This window comes from Malaya genurostris, chromosome 3 (genome assembly GCF_030247185.1).
Source record: "Malaya genurostris strain Urasoe2022 chromosome 3, Malgen_1.1, whole genome shotgun sequence".
Classification (NCBI taxonomy): Eukaryota; Metazoa; Arthropoda; class Insecta; order Diptera; family Culicidae; genus Malaya; species Malaya genurostris.
In genome coordinates, this window is record NC_080572.1 from 137,632,552 (window position 1) to 137,652,052 (window position 19,501).

Below are 19,501 nucleotides of genomic sequence, written 5' to 3' on the forward strand. Positions count from 1 at the left end.
GTCATAGTAGGGGGCTGGATGATTCGGAAGGAAGAATAAGAAGCCAGTTGTCAGGTCTTGTCTTAGGTCTAGTCAAAACGAAATCGCTTCAAAAAAGTTTGGAATTGGCAACACAAGTTGATAAATTGTTGATATTGAATAATAGTTACAATAACTTTGGTTACGTGTACTTAAGGCATGAGGAACGTAAACAAAACAAATTCCGAATTTGGATTTATCAACTGCCTCGAGCGGAAGTCTTCTCATGGTGACTTGAAAAGGTTCAAGCATCATTGCGAGTCAATAGATCGGTTAGTCAATCGGTACTCTAAAGATAAGTCATGAAAACTGCGCTTATCATTGTCGGTTAATATGGAACCTGTTTGTGGCCACTTACTCTGAACTCACCCAAATCAGTGGTAGAATTTTCCGATAAATCGATTTTGAATCAGAAATCTGGTGGAATCAGGTTAGTTACAAATAAAGAATAATGTAATGCAAAAAAATACAAAGATGTAATTCATTAAGTATAGGTAATATTAAGTACAGGTATCGTATTGCGCGGAACTAATTAATCTTTGATTGCAACAAAATGTTTTAAGTTGGACGTTAATCTGATATTTTTTCACTAAATGGAACCACTGAGTGCAGCTGACCTGCCGGTCAATGCTAATTTTACACTTTTATAAAGCTATGAACCAAAAGCACAAAAATGACCCTTTGGATGTAATTTATAACTTTTTTTGAAAGAGCTGGAACAGTTTAATCGCAGCCACGGAAACGAAGTCACCATTGTAGCAATAGATGCAAATGAAATAATCACCCCTATTCTGTACTTCGGTCGAATCGGAATATTCCGATCGAAAGCAAAAACTTGCGTTCTGTCATTCGATCGAGCGATGCTTCTTTTTGGAAAATTCGTACTCGATCGAGATACAGAATGCAAAATTTCGTGTTCGATCGAAATAATCCGACTCGAACGAAATACAAAATCGGGGTCAATATTGCAGAAGCAAGTGTCGCATCTGATAAATGTACCTCCGAAGAAAGTCTAAAACGATAACTGATTCTGAGGATGAATAAAGCAACAGATGGCATGGCATTTGAAAGAACAGCTTCGACAAATCGTTGTAGCTCAAAGGTTTGATGAAACTGGGGTCAATGAGTCAAAAAGTATAGAATTTACTGAAACCTGTTTTTTTGGGATGGTATTCGGATGACCCGAGCAGTGCTGGAAACTGCTGACATTTTTTTTTAATTGTCGTGTGCTGGAAACTTTCATGTTGCCTACTATTCGGGCTGTCACACATAAATGTCGCGCGAACCATACAGATGAAAGTCGCATGTGACAGTCATGGACGAGCGCTTCATGAATGTAGTAGCGACAGTCTTACTCGTGTTGGGCGATGAATGTAACGATAGAATGATAGTCCTCAATAGAATCGGCTGTAACGATAGAATGATAGTCCTCAATAGATTCGGCTGCATTTTGTTTTCGATGCGAATTTCATTTCTGGCAATAAACATTCATGAAGAAATTCAAAACGGCGTCATTAGCGACGGGTTTCATATCCATACCGTTCCATGAAATGGTTGAATTTCAAATTGCTGCTGCGGAGGGTATCAAATACCGTAGTTTTTAACTTTGTCAAGATGCGTAGGGTTGTCAACGAATGCAAAAAGGGAATTTTTGAAAAAAAAATCAAATATTAATTGAATATGTTAGATGTTAGAAAACGACGATAGAAGCCGTTTCAAAATCCAAGATGGCGATTTCCGGCATGTTGATATTAGTTACAAACGATCACAATATGAGTATTTTTCGAACGGATTTGATGAATGAATGTTAAAAAACGACGTTAGAAGCCGTTTCTAAATACAAGATGGCGACTACCGGCATAGCGATATTCGTTACAAACCATGACAATATGAGTATTTTTCGAACGTTGTAAGCCGTTTCTATATACAAGATGGCGACTTCCGGCGTATTGATATTCGTTGCAAACCATCACAATATGAGTATTTTTCGAACGGATTTGATGAATGAATGTCAGAAAACGACGTTAGAAGCCATTTCTAAATACAAGATGGGGACTTCCGGCGTATTGATATTCGTTACAAACCATCACAATATGAGTATTTTTCGAACGGATTTGATGAGTGAATGCTAGAAAACGACGATAGAAGCCATTTCTAAATACAAGATGGCGACTTCCGGCGTTTTTAAATTCGTTACAAACCATGACAATATGAGTATTTTTCGAACGGATTTGATGAATGAATGTTAGAAAACGACGTTAGAAGCCGTTTTTAAATCCAAGCTGGCGAATTCCGGCGTATTGATATTTGTTAAAAACCATCACAATATGAGTATTTTTCGAACGGATTTGATGAGTGGATGTTAGAAAACGACGTTATAAGCCGTTTCTAAATACAAGATGGCGACTTGCGGCATATCGATATTCGTTACAAACCTTGACAATATGAATATTTTTCAAACGGATTTTTTGAATGAATGTTAGAAAACGACGTTAGAAACAGTTTCTAAATACAATATGGCGACTTCCGGCGTATTGATATTCGTTACAAGTCATCACAATATGAATATTTTTCGAACGGATTCGATGAGTGGATGATAGAAAACGACGTTAGAAGCCGTTTCTAAATACAAGATAGCGAATTCCGGCGTATTGATATTTGTTACAAATAATGATAATATGAGTATTTTTCGAACGGATTTGATGAGTGGATGTTAGAAAACGACGTAAGAGGCCGTTTCAAAGTCCAAGATGGAGACTTCCGGTTCATCGATATTCGTTACAAACCATCACGATATGAGTATTTTTAGAACAGATTCGATGAATGGATGTTAGAAAACGTCGTTCGAAGCCGTTTCTAAATCCAAGATTGCGAATTCCGGCATATCGATATTCGTTAGAAACCATTCCAATATGAGTATTTTTCTAGTGGATTTGATGATTAGAAGTTGAAAATGATGATTACAGTAGTTTCAACATTCTAGATGGTGGACAGAATGAGCGAATTTCATTTTTGGTTATACACTGTCATAAATAAATTGTTTACATCTCGATATTCTTCCAAATCTTATATTGCTGTTGTGGAGGCGATCGAAAATCGTAGTTTTTAACTTTATCGGAAGCAAACAATTTTTGCAGAAATAACATCGTAATTATATTTGGACTACAACGGAATTAAGTGATCGAAAATCATAAGATTCGGCGCATAGGGGTTTATACCAACGAATATTCACAAATTTCGAAAAAAAAAATTTAAACCTGAATTGAATGGAAAATAATGCCAATATTGATCTATGATTACGATATGGTCCGTTTGCATTTCTGCTGGCAGCCAGTATTTTGGCACAAGCACACCAGAATAATGTAAACGCTTGCCCACTCGATTTGTTTACAGCTGACATATCATGTCAAGTGTATGTTATACACGCTGCCAAAAAATTACCTAATTTTAAGTACTTTTCACTCAATAGAGGGGTTGCGTGCAGGAAGCCAATTACGGGTAAAATGGGTTTTACTTATTTTTGAGTAAAAGCATCAATAGTACTGATTAGGTAGAAACTACGCAAGCGATATAAAAATCAACTTGGGTAATTTGATTTCAGTTTTCGTTCGATGGTTCTATTCAGCTGCTGGAACTGCACCGTTGAGCGATCGAACGCATCTCAATATCTTCCATCGCCTGAAATGATATTGCGGTGTAATTATTATTTTAAAAAGAAATTATACAAAGTTACTCACACTGCGATTGATGACAATCATTGAATTATTCTTTCAAAACTGGCAATTTTACAAAATAATTTCACTCACTTCAAATCTGACCGATAGTTTCTGCAATGCAACACACAAAATTTTTTCACCCAACAGAAACTTATTGAAGTAAACTACACTGTTGAGGAAAACTACTCAATCGATACAGTACTTTTCACCCAACAATTAAAAACATGCTTGATTACTTCACGTTAGGTGAATTTAAGTCAATCGTTGGGGTTTTTTTTGGCAGCGTGTACATTCTTATGTTAGGTACACGCAGAGAAATTGAGCTTGTTTAAAATAACAAAACAGTCAGTAGATTTTAAGATATGATCTCTGTTGATTTCAAGCTAGAATAGATTGTTTTGAACCAATTTCTCCCTTCTATATTAACAATTATATCTATTTGATTTGAAGACAAATTCTCATCCTGGCTATCGAAAATCATATTTGTTTCATGTTTGTTTCGACAGATTTTACCATTCAAATAAATCAGCCATTTATTACATGTCAACAAAAGTTGAGTTGAAGTTATTGGCAACGTATTTGTTGATTCAATCGAGTTTTACATTTATATAAAAAATGGTTCATTTTATCTATGATCTTATTTGTGTAATGGCAACTAAGTTTATTGTTAGAATTAACCGTATCAGTTTTGTTTCTTATAAGTCAGACAATTTTGCTCCCGTGGATGATCAAAAAAGTTTGCATGTGTTTTAGAAGGAAAAAATTTAAGTGTTTCTTTCGTTTCCTTGAGGTCTTTTAACAGTTGAAGTGTATGTATGGATAATTCAAAATATTACTAAACTTGCATTACATTACATAACACGTTTTTTACAGAATATGATGATGCAGGAATTCTATCTTGACCAGATTAATGGAGCATCGAATCATTGATTGTTACTTGTGAAAAATTTGATCGTCCCGCGACAAAAGGGCCCAACAGCTATTGAAAGCAATTAACAATTTGAAAATTGATAAAAATCGAAATAAAAATAGTTTTTACCTTGAAAATCAGTTTGAAAGAAATCTCTATTTAAGAATAATGACAAACAAAAATGTATGATTTTAACAAACAAAAGCGTTGGTTGAAATACTAATTGTTTTAGGTTTGTGTCTTATCGTTCATTTCAACTGCCAAGTTTATAAATTCAAAGAACTATTAATATTATCTTTATCTAAAGCTAGTTCATTTTGAACTTATGTTGATAGTTAAATTTACCATGAAATTGTTTGTCAAGAAATTGACATAAATGCGCAAGTAAAATATTTGTTATTTTTAACAAAATATTTCTTGAAATGAACTAATGCATTGAGCAAAATCAAATATTTTATTTTGTAGCTTCAAACAACAATTTTTGCAATTTTAAACCAGATTTTCTTTTGTCACTATTTCAACAAAATAAATCGTTGTGTGAAACCAAAATTTAGTTATTTTTACAATATTTTTCTCTGCCTGTAGAATTCACAGTGCAACCCAAGCAGGGAGAGCTGCTTCGTACGTTCATTAGTTCCTGAACATGTCTGCCAGCTGATGATTATGCTTCATGAGGTTAGCATTTGATGAACGGTTCGCATATTGAAGATGCCTATGAGAAAACTAGATTGATAACTTTTAGTTCCGATGAATATTAATTAAAAAAAACATTGCTTTTTGTGTTTCTAGGATATATACACAGTATAATCTTCCTTGAAAAAATGGATCGTTTTGAAAACGGACTCAAATGCAAATTTTTTGCTATAAAATGAATGAAATATTTTTGAAATGTGATCAAATTTGGTCTTGGAGTACAAACGTTTCGTTCTAAAATGATTTCTGCAAACCTACACTAAAAAAACACCGTAAACATTGCCTGTATGACCTTGCTTCGCATCTTGTAGCACGCCGTGAAGCAAAGTTCTTCATTCTCGTACAGTACTAACGGAAATGAACCCTTCATTTCATTGCATTGCCATAGATTGCTTAGTTCATGTGTTACTTGTTCAGTTAATGTTATCAACCATGTCCTTGTTGATTCAATCCAGCTATATCTTCAAAACAAGAAAAAAAATTGGACCTATTTATCTATGATCTTATTTGTGTTAAGATACAACTAACTTTACTGTTTAAATGAACCGTAATAGTTTTATTTCTTGTAAACCGGAGCATTTTTTCCCGCGCGAATAAACCGGGGTGAATTTTTTTTTCTCCCGCGGAAAAAGTTTATACGCGTTTCATAAGTAAAATTTTATCTGCTTTTTCCATTTCATAGAGGGTTCAACAATTTCATAGAGGGTAAACAATTCAAGTGTATGTATTGATAATTAAGAATATTTTTGAAAATTGCATAAAATACATAGCATATTTACTTCACAAAAAAAATGATGCGGGATCTCTATCTTGACCGGACTGATGGAGCATCTAACCGACGACACGACCTGCCACTCGACTATCAAAACTGTATCGCAAATTTAACTACCCCTCAGTAACTGGTAATGTCAAAACGAAATCGCTTGAAAAAATGTTGGAACTGGCAACACAAGTTGGTAAATTATTGATTTTGAAAAACAGTTACCAGTAGCCTTGGTAACTACATATGGAATGTAAACAAAAACAAGAGTCTCACTTAAAACGAAACCACTGAGTGTAGTTGGCCCGCTGGCAGGTATTAAGTTTATTCTTTCAGAAAGTTTTGAGTCATTTTTGCTCAATTTTGATTTAATTTGTATCTTTAATTTTTATTAAAAAGTAAAAGTTATTAAAGCATAAAAATATATATATATATATATATATATATATATATATATATATATATATATATATATATATATATATATATATATATATATATATATATATATATATATATATATATATATTGTAAATAATTCAAGAATATCACCAAATTAACACTAGCGTCTTCGTGAAGTCGAAAGTGATTTGAACTTCAATTTATTCCTAATTTCGTTTGGTATTCAGTGGACATGTCTTACGATAGTTTTTCATTTGCTTCTGTATCTGTATTAAATATAAATTAAATATTAAATCGATTTGCGGATATGATTGCATCTCTTCAATTAACGACTGTATAATATTTACGTACCAAGGAAGACTTAGCGAATTAAGCCAGATTTCCACTAAAATTTGGAATTTCAATTTTTCCGTTTTCGATCGCCTGTCGTTATTGTTGGTTTATTAAATAGAGTGCATCCTTACGATTTAAACTATAATTGCTCATGAAAATACGGATGACCCATTCCCATATCAGAACTATATCAATAAATTCCGTAAACTACAAAAAGATATGAAAATATACAATATTACTTTATTTATGCTCTTATTACCTCCCATTTTTGTTGTACTGGGGCCATTTTTTTCTTCCAGGAAAAAAGATACAAAAATTCAAATCGGTGGAATTATTCCACAACTATTTCAAACTGTTTGTTTATTTATTCTGGTGCTCCTTGGTAACTATTTCATAGCGACTTAAACAGTGTTGCTCGAATAGTTAGTTTTTGACATTTTCAAGGGGTCGCTATATTTATGGTAACGCTCACGAACACTTTTTAATCCGATTTTTCTTCAGAGTTTCTGGTCGTGTCGTCGATCTAACCGTTGAATGTTATAAAAATTGAAAAACCTTGATTATGGTATGTGAATAATTCGATCGTTCATCGATTAAACTCTTAAATTTTTTGAAAAATTCATAATTAAAAGTAATTGTTCTTTTTTCAGAAAATTTAATAACGTATACAAATTGAAATAAAAGTAGTATCCAAATTTCCTTGTAAATTAGTTTGATAAAATCATTTTATTCTTGAAAACGAACAAAAATGTATGATTTCAACCAACAAAAGCGTTAGTTGAAATAGCTATATTTAAGGTAATTTATTTCAACTAAAAAGTTTGTTAAATTAAAGCGCAACAATTCTTAGCATTATCGAAAGTTCGTTCATTCATAAGAAAATTTTCAAATTGAATGCACTGTGAAATTGTTTGTTAAGAAATTGACAGGAACGCACAAGAAAAATATTTGTTATTTTTATCAAAATGTTGTTTGAAGCAAACTAACCCACTGAGTAAAATTGATTATCATATTTTGTAGTTTCAAGCAGCAATGTTTTCTATATCAAACCAGATTTTCTTTTGTCACTATTTTAACAAAAAAAAATCGTTGCGAGAAACCTTAACTTGGTTATATTTACAATTTTATTCTCTGCGTGTTGTTATAAAATTGCAGATTCAATGAGCATTTTTTTATATCGTAAGTCTTTGCCGCGCTGACAGGAACATTCAACGATGATAGTTTTCGTTATCAACCACAATTGAATTGTATTTTCATATACTTTTTTCGTTTGAAAATGTTGACTTGGAATTCAAACATGGAATTCAACCGCCCAAAACGCAACGTCAAGTCATGTCATACTTCTCAGTCTGACGATAGAGTTTCATGATGCCATGACTTCCTTGAACATCAGTTCAAATTGGTTTCAAATTAATGGCGTTTTTCATTGAGAAACACTGGTGGCGTGGATTGCTCTGGTTTTGCACTTTCGAGCAGAAATGGCAATGAAACACCGTCAAAATATTGCATTTCTGCTCGAGAGTGCAAAATCAGAGCAATCCACGCCACCAGTGTTGTTCAATGAAAAACGGCATAAAATATATGTGTATTACAGCGTTCACCATCAAATAGCTGCAAGAAACATTTCCATTTTAATATGGGAATTCAAACACTAATAGCTAGTTCAGACGTAAAAGTTCCATTATTCCTTTTTTACTTTCTGTGGTATCTGCATAAATCCGTATTAAATTATGGAAATCTGTATAAAATCTGTACTCTGTATTGAATCTGTATGCGCATGTAAAAATCTGTATAATACAGATAAATCTGTATAAATGCCATCGCTGGTTTTAGGTACCAACCTAGCTAAGACAAGACCTGACAACTGGCTTCTTATTCTTCCTTCCGAATCATCCTTCTCGTCATTTTCGCCCTGTGGAATAAATACCAACGTATCGGCTACAGTGTAGCCATATTTACAGTTTTTTTAATAACTATGCTAGGAAAAAAATATTAAATTTCAATTTTTGGACTTTAGGTTTTTAATTTGAAATAAACATAAATCGTATTTTGGTGAATGCATTTCTTTATTATGTATTAATGCTTAAAAACAATTAATTGAGTTTTGATGACAAAACACGAAATATCTCATGTTGAACGAAAAATCGAAGCCATTGTTGACGTATTACCGGATCTTTTGGAAACCGGAAAAAGTCAGGTTTGTATAGAAATGCTTAATGCGTCCACAGTGTGAAACACAACAGTTCATTCTTCTCGTAAAACTGAACACACTTTCGAGTTTACACTAATTAAACAAATCTTTTTGGTTACACTTTAATTCACTAAAAAGAAAAACGGCTTGAAGCCTATTTTAAATACACAGTACTGCCACTATAAACATTTATTACAAATAAGATTGAAAAAAGTGAAACATTCTCCGGAAATTTTCATTTTTATTGGTGAGCTAAAATTATACATTTTAATAAATTTTTTTTCTGATTTTCTTTATACTTGGCATCATTGCTCGCGTACCCTGCAAAAGTTTTTTCTTTTCACAATGTGCAGGTGGCAACATCAAAATCAGCCAATCAGAAACTGGTCCATTTTGGAACAAAAGCAGCCCCCCCAGATGTCAGGTCTTGTCTTAGCAACCTAGGACAGGACCAGACAACTGGCTTCTTTTTCCTGAAAAATATTTCTCTTCTTATTCCGGTTGCTTCCTGCTGTGAATAATAAATGCCTCGCGATCACTGTTGCCAGTAGAGATAATTATTCATTCTGAAAACTTTCTCCCCTTATAACATGCAATTAATTATCATTTGAAAACACTTAGACAAATGTTATACCGGTCAAAAATATAGCTCTGGATTCATTTTGATCAGATGTTTGTTTTGAAGAAAACGTTTAGTTGAAACAGCTTAATAAAATTTTTCTAAAACACTCAATTTTAGGAAATTAATTCTTGCAGCTTTATTAACTAAAGTATTCAACATATTCTATTTGAGAAAAATAATAACATGCAGAAGTATCCAAAGATTCGGTGCTATTCTCAACCAACATAATCAATATTCTCGTCCATATCACACTTCGTGATTTCAGGTTTTCTCTTTGTGTCATCCAGTGATTGTTAAATGTACTCGTATACTTTCCGCATTGACAGGACTTAAAAACAAATTGAACTTAAATCCTATTGAAATTAATTATTTTAAAAAGATGATCCGAAAAATAAAATATCCAATATCAACCTACATTGTTACCGACGATACTGACAACACTTTTTCTACCACCCTGCAGTAATATTGATTTCAATAACTTGTACTTGCTAATGTCAATTTCAACCAATCACGAGCTGGTCCGAAATTGGTCCTAAAAGTGGATTAACAATTGTCAGGTCCTGTCCTAGGTACCAACATAGGAATTTCACATAAAACTGTCACGTGAAGGGACCGTTTCCAGCACTGGGTATTCCCGTTAAGATGTGTTTTTAAACTTGTACATGACCAACGTTTTCAGTTTAAAAAAAATGTTGGGATACGACATGGCAGTACTTCTCATATATCCGACATCATAAATATTATATATCCCACATCATAACAACGTGAGACATTATAAAACACATATATTTTGCAATTTTGCTTTCACAATTGCTTTTATTTCTCTACCATGAATTTAATTTGTTGCAAAACTGTTTGGAGCTACCGTCTTCGAAGCTTCCCCACCGCATGCATCAAGGATATGTCGACTGCTTATAAGTTATAATGTACAATGGAAGGTTTTTCGCTACAGTAAACCTTTATTGGTATTTCTTGTTGAAGTTATTCACCCCGATTATTTATTTCGTTCAAATCGGATTAATTCGATCCAATACGTTTTTTTGCATTTTGTATCTCAATCGAGTTCGAGTTTTCCTTACAAAAGCTTCACTCGATCGAATTACTGAATGCGAAATTCCAAATCAGATCAAAATAATCCGACTCGATCGATATACAGAATAGGGGTGATTGCAACTATCCTTAAAACACTAATCAATACTTTCTATTTTATTTTAATCCAAATTGATTCACTTTTCAAGCTAGTTATGCATACACGTATCTGCTGCTATATAAATTCATTTGTTTATTTATTCATGGGCTCCATGGTAACTTGTTCATAGTAACTTGAGAAGATTATTTTTATCATTCTCGAGGGGTCACTATTTTTGTGGTAATTGACGATGAATCGTTACCGGACACTTCTAATGCCAATTTTTCTTCGGAGTACCTGGTCGTGTCGTCGACTCAAGTGTCAGATTTTAACTAAAAGATAAAACTAACCGCGAAATGGTTCACAGCCTAAGGCGAGTTAAATTTAACTAAAACTGCTGCTCATTTCAAAGTTTGACAGACTAATAGTTATTTTTGATTTGACTGTTGATCAATTACACACTTATCCAGAATTACACAAAAAGACTGTACCAGAAAGTATGGACACAACCAAAAACCGCTGCCATTTCGCAATGGTTCAGAATCTGTCAATTTTTATGGCTGCGTCCTGTTGCTTAAACTCTTCTCTAACCACTTGTGCAGTTGTTCATTAGTTTGTTTCAAAATGCGTGGACTTTCAGCAGAACAACGTCGAAAAATTGTTTACAAATGGTGCACAGAACGCGGACTGTCACTGAGAAAGATGCAAAAATGGAAGTAAATGAAAAAGCCGTGCGAAATGCAATCAGGAAGCTCGGTGAGGATAACACCTTTAAGAATAAACCGAAAACGGGTCGAAAAAAGTACGGGTGTGTAAAGTCAGAGACATAACTGGATGTCGTGAGTACGAATAAAACCGACACGATTTCTTTACACTTTCGAATTCAAATTGATAGTTGATCGATTGTGTGAATTGCGAAACTTTCCCCCTTTTCACTACTAAAATTTTCAACGATTTTGACGTCGATTATCTCATTTCGGATTTGCATATATCATTGAAAGAAATTATTAAGATGCTGTACAGGATTCATTTCTGCCTTTTAGAAGGACCAAATTCTCTATACGGGCAAAATTCTGATTCTAGAAATGAGCAAAACGAGTCATGATTTGCGGAAAATAATATATTTTCATATTATGATAATACACCATGATTAAAATTTGTCGGATCATGATCCATTTCGGACTGATTTCGATGAAATTTAAACGTAACGCACTTGAAGTTGTTGGGTATAACTTCAGGCGTGTGGTAATTTTTGCAACATAAATTCAGGCGTTATGTGTGATTTTTGCAACGATTATCATTTTGGCAATATAAATTCAGTGAAAAGCACGACGAACTTCTTTTAAAATGAAAATATTCTGTTTTTGGAAAACGACGACGCAAGAGATAATGTGTTCACTTGCGTTAATTACTTCAGTATTGATTTTGTGTTTCAAAATTTAAACACTTAAACGAACTGCATGAGAAAACGCGAATTCTTGCAAAAAATTGTCTTATTCACACTATTTAGATGCATCTATACAGCTTGTGTTGTTATATCTATGAAACAAATTAATCAAAGTGGTTGAACAAAATATTTTTCTGATTTTCGTTAGATGGTGTTCCAAATTCACAAGCGAATTAAACGCTAGCTCTCGGAATATAATTCTAGTAACAACGATCACATCAAATATGTAAGAATACATTCGAACAACATGTAACATTGATGTTTGTCAAATGAATAGCGTAGCCATGCTTAGTCTCTTATGATGTCAATTTTCGGTTCATTATCTTTATTTTGATGTTATATTGGTAAAACAACACAATTATTAAATAACATGCTTCAGGATCAAGTAAACATTTTCAGTAGGTCTTGCTTTTCAATGTCTGCTTTTTGCTTTACAGTTAATCTATTAATCTATCACATCACTTGAGGCCGAGGGTTCAAAGTGATATCCGGGTAGAAAATTAGAGTTACGAGCTTTGAAAGAAATGCATTCTTCAAGTAACGCATTTTGGAACCATGATTAATTTTAGTGGGTGAAGAGTTATTGCTCATGATTTCATGATAAGTTAAAATGATTGTGTAGGTAATGAACGGGTAAGCAAACAAATAAAAGCATTCTAATGGGAAAAGTATTTTGAGTATAATTAAAAGAATCCGCCTTCTAGATGAAAACTTGTTTCTTTCTCATCTGTAATTACATGTCGACACTAGTGAGTATTCTACTCTTGTGCGTCTAATTTGGAATCTTTTGATATAATTCGAATGTTCTTACTTCAATGTGTTTGCAAAAATCTCTCATTTAGTAACAACAGCAACAACAAAAGCTTTATTAGTACTAATGTCGATGCAAACGGATCGTCAGTTCCAAGAGCCGCGAAAACGATAACAGCAGCTGGATATAAACAGTAGTGGTGCTCCAGCCGGAGCGATATTCTTGGTTCTAACGCTGAAGCGAACGGATCTCCTACTCAACTGCAGCAGCAGCAGTAGCAACAACAACTGGTTGCCCTACTATAAATAGCAGTGGTGCTCTAGTCGGGGCTTCATTCCTGGTTCTAACGTTGAAGCGAACGGATCTCCTACTCAACAGCAGCAACAGCAGCAGCAGCAGCAACAACAACAACAGCTGGTTGCCCTACTATAAATAGCAGTGGTACTCCAGTCGGGGCTTCATTCCTGGTTCTAACGTTGAAGCGAACGGATCTCCTACTCAACAGTAGCAGCAGCAGCAGCAACAACAATAACAACTGGTTGCCCTACTATAAATAGCAGTGGTGCTCCAGTCGAGGCTTCATTCCTGGTTCTAACGTTGAAGCGAATGGATCTCCTACTCAACAGTAGCAGCAGCAGCAACAACAACAATAACAACTGGTTGCCCTACTATAAATAGCAGTGGTACTCCAGGCGGGGCTTCATTCCTTGGTTCTGACGTTGAAGCGGTCGGTTCTCCTACTCAACAGCAACAGAAGCAACTACAACAACGGATAAACGAACAAGAACTATTTAGAAATATTTCGATATTTTATGCTTTTTGCTCAAAGAGTTAAAACTTCTATTCATCCGGTTGTTTTCTCATCATGACAAATCACAGATTTGTTAGAGTGTCTGTAGAAACACCTAAAAATCACGACAATGGCGCAGTTGGTACAGAAACTTTTGCTCCCTCACGGTAAGTGTCGGTGTTGTTTGTTTCTTTGGAGAGAATCTACTCTCGTGGAAACTGGCCTCTGATAGTCGAGACAGAGTACCTGGTACACTGTGATATGAAGAGGATACTACAAGTCGAGGTAGTATTCTTCAAGAAAATTAACCTCATTCAGAAGAGATAGTGTGTAACTGTAAGTCGAGACAGTAACCAGTGCTTTATTGTGATCGAGTGTCAGAGCAGTTTCCAAACAAAATGTTGATTGAGTTGGAATCAAAAAGTACCTTTGGTTTCCTTTTGTTTGCGGATTTAAATTCGGCCCAAAACCTAAAATCTCGAAGAAGATGTTGATGAAAGAGTTAGTCGCTCTTAAAAATGAATTGGCCTCCATAAAACCCCAGCAAGATCCGTTGATAGTTACGCCCGATGGTCATCGCAGAAACGAGCCTGCATTAAACTCGGTAAACCACATGTCGCTGGGAGCATCAAGCATTTCTGACTGCAAGCCGTCGGAAGGAGAAACTGATATTGATAAAAAGGCATATGAACACTGGAATGAGTGTAACCTCCTAGTTTACTTACACTGATTACTACATGCACAATTTGATTAATATTAAAAAAAAATAATACTTTGTAAATAATAGCTTCGGCTGTCCTTGAATTAAACAAAAATATATCTTTAAAATTATTATTATTATCGTAACCATTGTAATTATTTTTATATTTTTATCATCATTATTGTTACTATTTTATTCATAATCCCATTTTCAATTGTTATTCTTAAATGCGTTGTATATTAAGTCTAAACTTCAAGTTCCAATCCGGAAATGGTATCAGATACTCCCTTAATATTTAAATACAAAAGAATTACAATGATTTAAACCTCCTCCAATTGAAATGGTCACCCTATTAAATTCGTCAAAAGTATAAATTTGAATTTGCTATAAAATCCTCCCATACCCCCTGATACCATAATTTTCTTACCTACGGGCATTATCCGCTATCAACCGAAGATGAGATGTCACCCGGCCTTTCCGACTTTTCTGTCGGGACGCCGCCGAGTATATAATCACCAGCGAGTGATGGTTCGCTCTCTTTACGTGTAACAAAAGTCTAGCAATATAAAGTGTGATACCTTTATACCGCTTATTACAGTGACTATAGTATCGATCATAGTGTGGTAGCCATCGTGAATGATAAACCGGGCGGGACCAACACCAAGGAAGGTCCCCTGATATTCACCGCAGGTGAATAGTGACCAGTTAACTGTGAACAGAATCCACCTAGTGATCTCTCGGGTGTGTGTGGCTTCCATACCGCCTGGTTATGCTGAAAACCGAGACGGTAGATGTTACCATTGTTCCAGTCGCTGAAGAGTGATTTAAATCTACCTGTTCAAAGTGGAATCGATCGTCGAGGCACGACCATTGGATTTCGAGACCGACGCTACGTTAGGATTTCGAGATCAACAACGACGCCAGGAAAACTGTAAGCGGACGCTACTTTATTCCTATCCTATTTTCATTAAAATTACATTTATAACCTGAAAAGTTCCAATAAATCTACCATTCTTATTGTGCATGTTATATGAATATTTCATACATCTCGAAAGTTTTTATCCCTTTCACTATCTTTGGTTAAGGTAGCGCTTCGCCGTGGTCAGGTCGAAGCGAGACAACTCACTGCTTCCTCTTGCTTTGTCGCCGAAATTTCACGCAAAATTGCAAATTTCTCCAATATTAGCCCGATTCACGAAAAATCAAAAACATACGATTCTAGGTAAATGATCTTACTATGCATTTGGCGAAAAATACCAGCTAGAAGGCTTTTCTTTCATTACTGATTTCTGGTTCTACTGAAACATGAATAGAAATTATTTTAGAAAGTAGTAACACTTAGTTACATTTTCTACTCATCTATATTCAACGTTTACGCAAAGAGAACGGACAACGAAAACAAAAGAAATGTTCTTGTGGCATGTGGCATTTTACATACCCCAATGCATGCGTTGACATTGTGTGCGTGCGAAAGAATAAGGAAAAACTCATTTAATTTTTAAAACTCGCACGAAATCTTTCGATAAAAACGTTTATCAGGCACAATTTATATACGAATCGATAGAAAAATTAATTATCTAGAATCGTATGTTCTTGGAATTTCTGTTTTCTTCTCCGTTTTCTCACAATTTTGGGTAAAGTGCGTGAAACCCCGGGATAGGCAACGAACTCCCGTGACCACGGCGAAGCGCTACCTTAATTCGGTAAACGATAGGGAAGTGAGTTCGCAATTCTCCCGGGTAATTCGACCCGAGCCGAGTAGATAAAAAAGGTAAGGAAGTGAAACTTCAGTGACTTCAGAAGGATACCGAAATTTGATCGGCGTCTTCAGAGCAAAGTTACAAAATGGCGCCCAACGTTAAATGAAAGGAAAAAGTTTTCTAATTTTCATCAAATTAGAACACTTTTACGGTAACTCCGGGAGAAATTGCAATTAAAGAAAAATAATTTCAATACAAATTACACTCCATAACACATTACATTTTAAACGACACACATTTTTATTCAACCATTGTGATTTAAATAATGTACAAAAGTGGGGTAATTTTCTTAGACCGAATGATGAAAAAATATTCTTTATAATTAAGATTTTGCTTGAAAAGTGCTTGATTGGTTTACGGTGATTCAGTTGTCCAGCAAAAAAAAAATAGAGTGATTTGCGGAAAAATATAAGCGTGCATAATCAATCGTTTTATCGTGATTTTTTCATTTTTATTTTTCATTTGTTTCGTATATAAATGTCAAAATGGCTGATTCGGATGTGAGTTATACACACGTTGCAAACTTGGTGCGAAGATGGTACCATGATATAAAAATTCACCATCTTACAAACGAAGAGCTTTTGTTTGAACTTTCAATGCGTTCTATTGTTATTCGTGACGATCCAAGTTTCTCGCGTAGCAGAAGTTTGCGTGAGCATTTGAATATTGAAAAAGAAGACGATAAATTAATAGACGCTCAAATTTCAGTGAATGTGCGCGAGGAAATTGAAGAGTGTAAACAAAAATTTCAAGAAATTTGTAGTTTAATAAAGCCAAACGATCCAAATGTGATGAGCAAATGTAAGACCAGACTGATACATTATGCTCACAAAGTATATCAGCTATAACTACATACTTGTCACACACTTGAAGAGCAGGAAAATTTAAAAAAGATACTGCGTGAAATAATAAATAAAATTAAGCAAGAGTTCTTTAGTACGGAGGAGGGTGAGGAACAAGACCAAGAATCGGTAGATAATCCAGATCTACAAAACTTGTTTGATGAAAATCCTGAGAAAAATCAAGATAGTTTAATAGAAATCGATCCACAAATTAAAACCTGGATACATTCTTTACAAGATCGCATAGCAGAACTTGAGCTTAAGTTACACAGTCGAAATAATCAACATCATACTGCCACACAAACTTATTCAAATCTTTCCTCAACTTTTGAAACACAGCAAAAATATAATAATCCGACTGGTATCATACTTAAGGCCATCGTCCAAGTACCATGCGCGCGGGTGGTTTTAGGAAATTTTCGATGGAAATTTCGAAAAATTTGACAAAACCAAAAACATACAGACCTTTGAAATACTTTTATCTATCTACAGGGTGAAAATGACTGGAAAATTCGGAGGATTTGACGAGTCTTATCAAAAATAGCGCTGAAAAAATGAGCTTTTTTTGTAATTTTTCACAATTATTTGAAAAAATAATTCGATGGAATGAAACTTTTTTTTCAAAAAAAACCTCATGCTGGCAACAAGGAACACATTCGGACACATTTTTGGAAAACCTTTTCACGCTTTTCATGGAAAATCAACGAATTTCATATAACCGATTTCGTGGAAATTTTTGAAATTCGTGGATTTTCTATGAAAAGCGTGAAAAGGTTTTCCAAAAATGTGTCCGAATGTAATCTGTGTATCCATAATAAAGTTTATTTGAAAAAAAAAGTTCATGTCATCGCTTTATTTTTCCAGATAATTGTGAAAGATCACAAAAACACTCATTTTTCAGAGCTATTTTTGATAAGACTCGGAAAATCCTCCGAATTTTCCAGCCATTTTCACCCTGTAGATAGATAAATGTATTTCAAAGGTCTGTATGTTTTTGGTTTTGTCAAATTTTTCAAAATTTCTATCGAAAATTTACTAAAACCACCCGCGCGCTTGGTACTTGGACGATGGCCTTAACAAACAAAATAGTTGCACTACGTGTCCTAATTATAACAATCAACACGTGTTTAACCCGAACAAACCATCATTTCATCAGATCAGTTCTCCTTCTCGACATAGTTTACCAGTGTCCAAATGGACCATTAAGAAGTACGATGGGGAAGATCAAGGGTTAAAACTAAATGAATTTTTAGAAATTGTACAAGCGTTGTCGATGGCCGAACATGTGTTCGAAATTGAACTGTTTGAGTCCGCCGTGCACCTTTTCTCGGGGCCAGCGCTTCAATGGTATATGACCTTGCGTACTACTGGTCGATTGATTAATTGGCAACATTTAGTATTGGAACTTCGTAGAGCATTTATGCACCCAGATTTAGATGCGTTAATAAAAATGAAAGTTTATCAACGCAGACAACAAAGAAATGAAACATTTCTAGAATATTATCATGAAATGCAACGTTCGTTTCGTTCCATGAGCATGCAACTACCTGTATATGAAAAAGTTCAAATCATATCTCAAAATATGAGAATTGATTATAAAAAGCAATTAAATTTCTTACCAATATCTGATTTAGCTACTTTGGTCGTTGCGGGCCAAAAATTTGACGCTCTGAATTTCTCAGTCTTCGGAACCGACAAATCCGTAGCAGTTGTAGACAATATTTCTAAAAATAAATCAAATAAAAATTTCCAAAGTGACCAAAAAGACACACAAACTCTACCAGTACAGCAAAATCTGAATGCACGTAACCAAAAACCTGTTTCAAATACTCCCAAAAATAGAACATCTCAAACTCAATCTCAAGCAGCATCAACCTCTTACAATAATCAGAATAATCATCAACAGACATTGGAGAGTTTAATTGATTCATATCGTCCTCCGCCTTCGAACATCTGCTTTAATTGTGGAAAATTCGGGCATCGTATTTTAAACTGTAGAGTACCGAAGGGAGTATTTTGCGACAACTGCGGAACAGCGAGCGAAAATCGCCGTCCGCTGAACCAGCAAAAGAGCGTGGTAAATCTTATCTCCCGTCTTATTTCGAACAAGCCACCGAAAGCATTTATTCAAATGACCCATTTCTTTTCTCTATCATTTACCCATTCCGTAACGACAATAGACCATACATTTCAGTGAGCGTATACGGAAATAAAATACAAGCATTATTAGACAGTGGTAGTAACATTACTCTCATTAATAAATTCATGTATTCAAGTCTGAAGACACCAAAGCTAACTTCTCTCCAAAACCCTATTGTGTTGCGCACTGCGAGCGGAGAGCAACTTGAAATTCTAAGACAAGTTTATCTGCCGTGCGTCTTCAACGGCCAAACTAAATTAGTTTCAACGTTAGTAGTTCCAGAACTGGCCTTAAAAT

General features: G+C 34.6%; 1 long non-coding RNA gene across 1 annotated transcript; it reads right to left on the reverse strand.

Moving 5' to 3' along the window:
- Positions 1–6,652: 6,652 nt before the first annotated feature.
- Positions 6,653–7,237, reverse strand: LOC131439410 (uncharacterized). Its single transcript, XR_009231120.1, has 3 exons — positions 7,092–7,237; positions 6,851–7,039; positions 6,653–6,765 (listed from the first exon to the last, which is right to left on the reverse strand). It is a non-coding gene; the product is annotated as an uncharacterized LOC131439410 (long non-coding RNA).
- Positions 7,238–19,501: the final 12,264 nt, after the last annotated feature.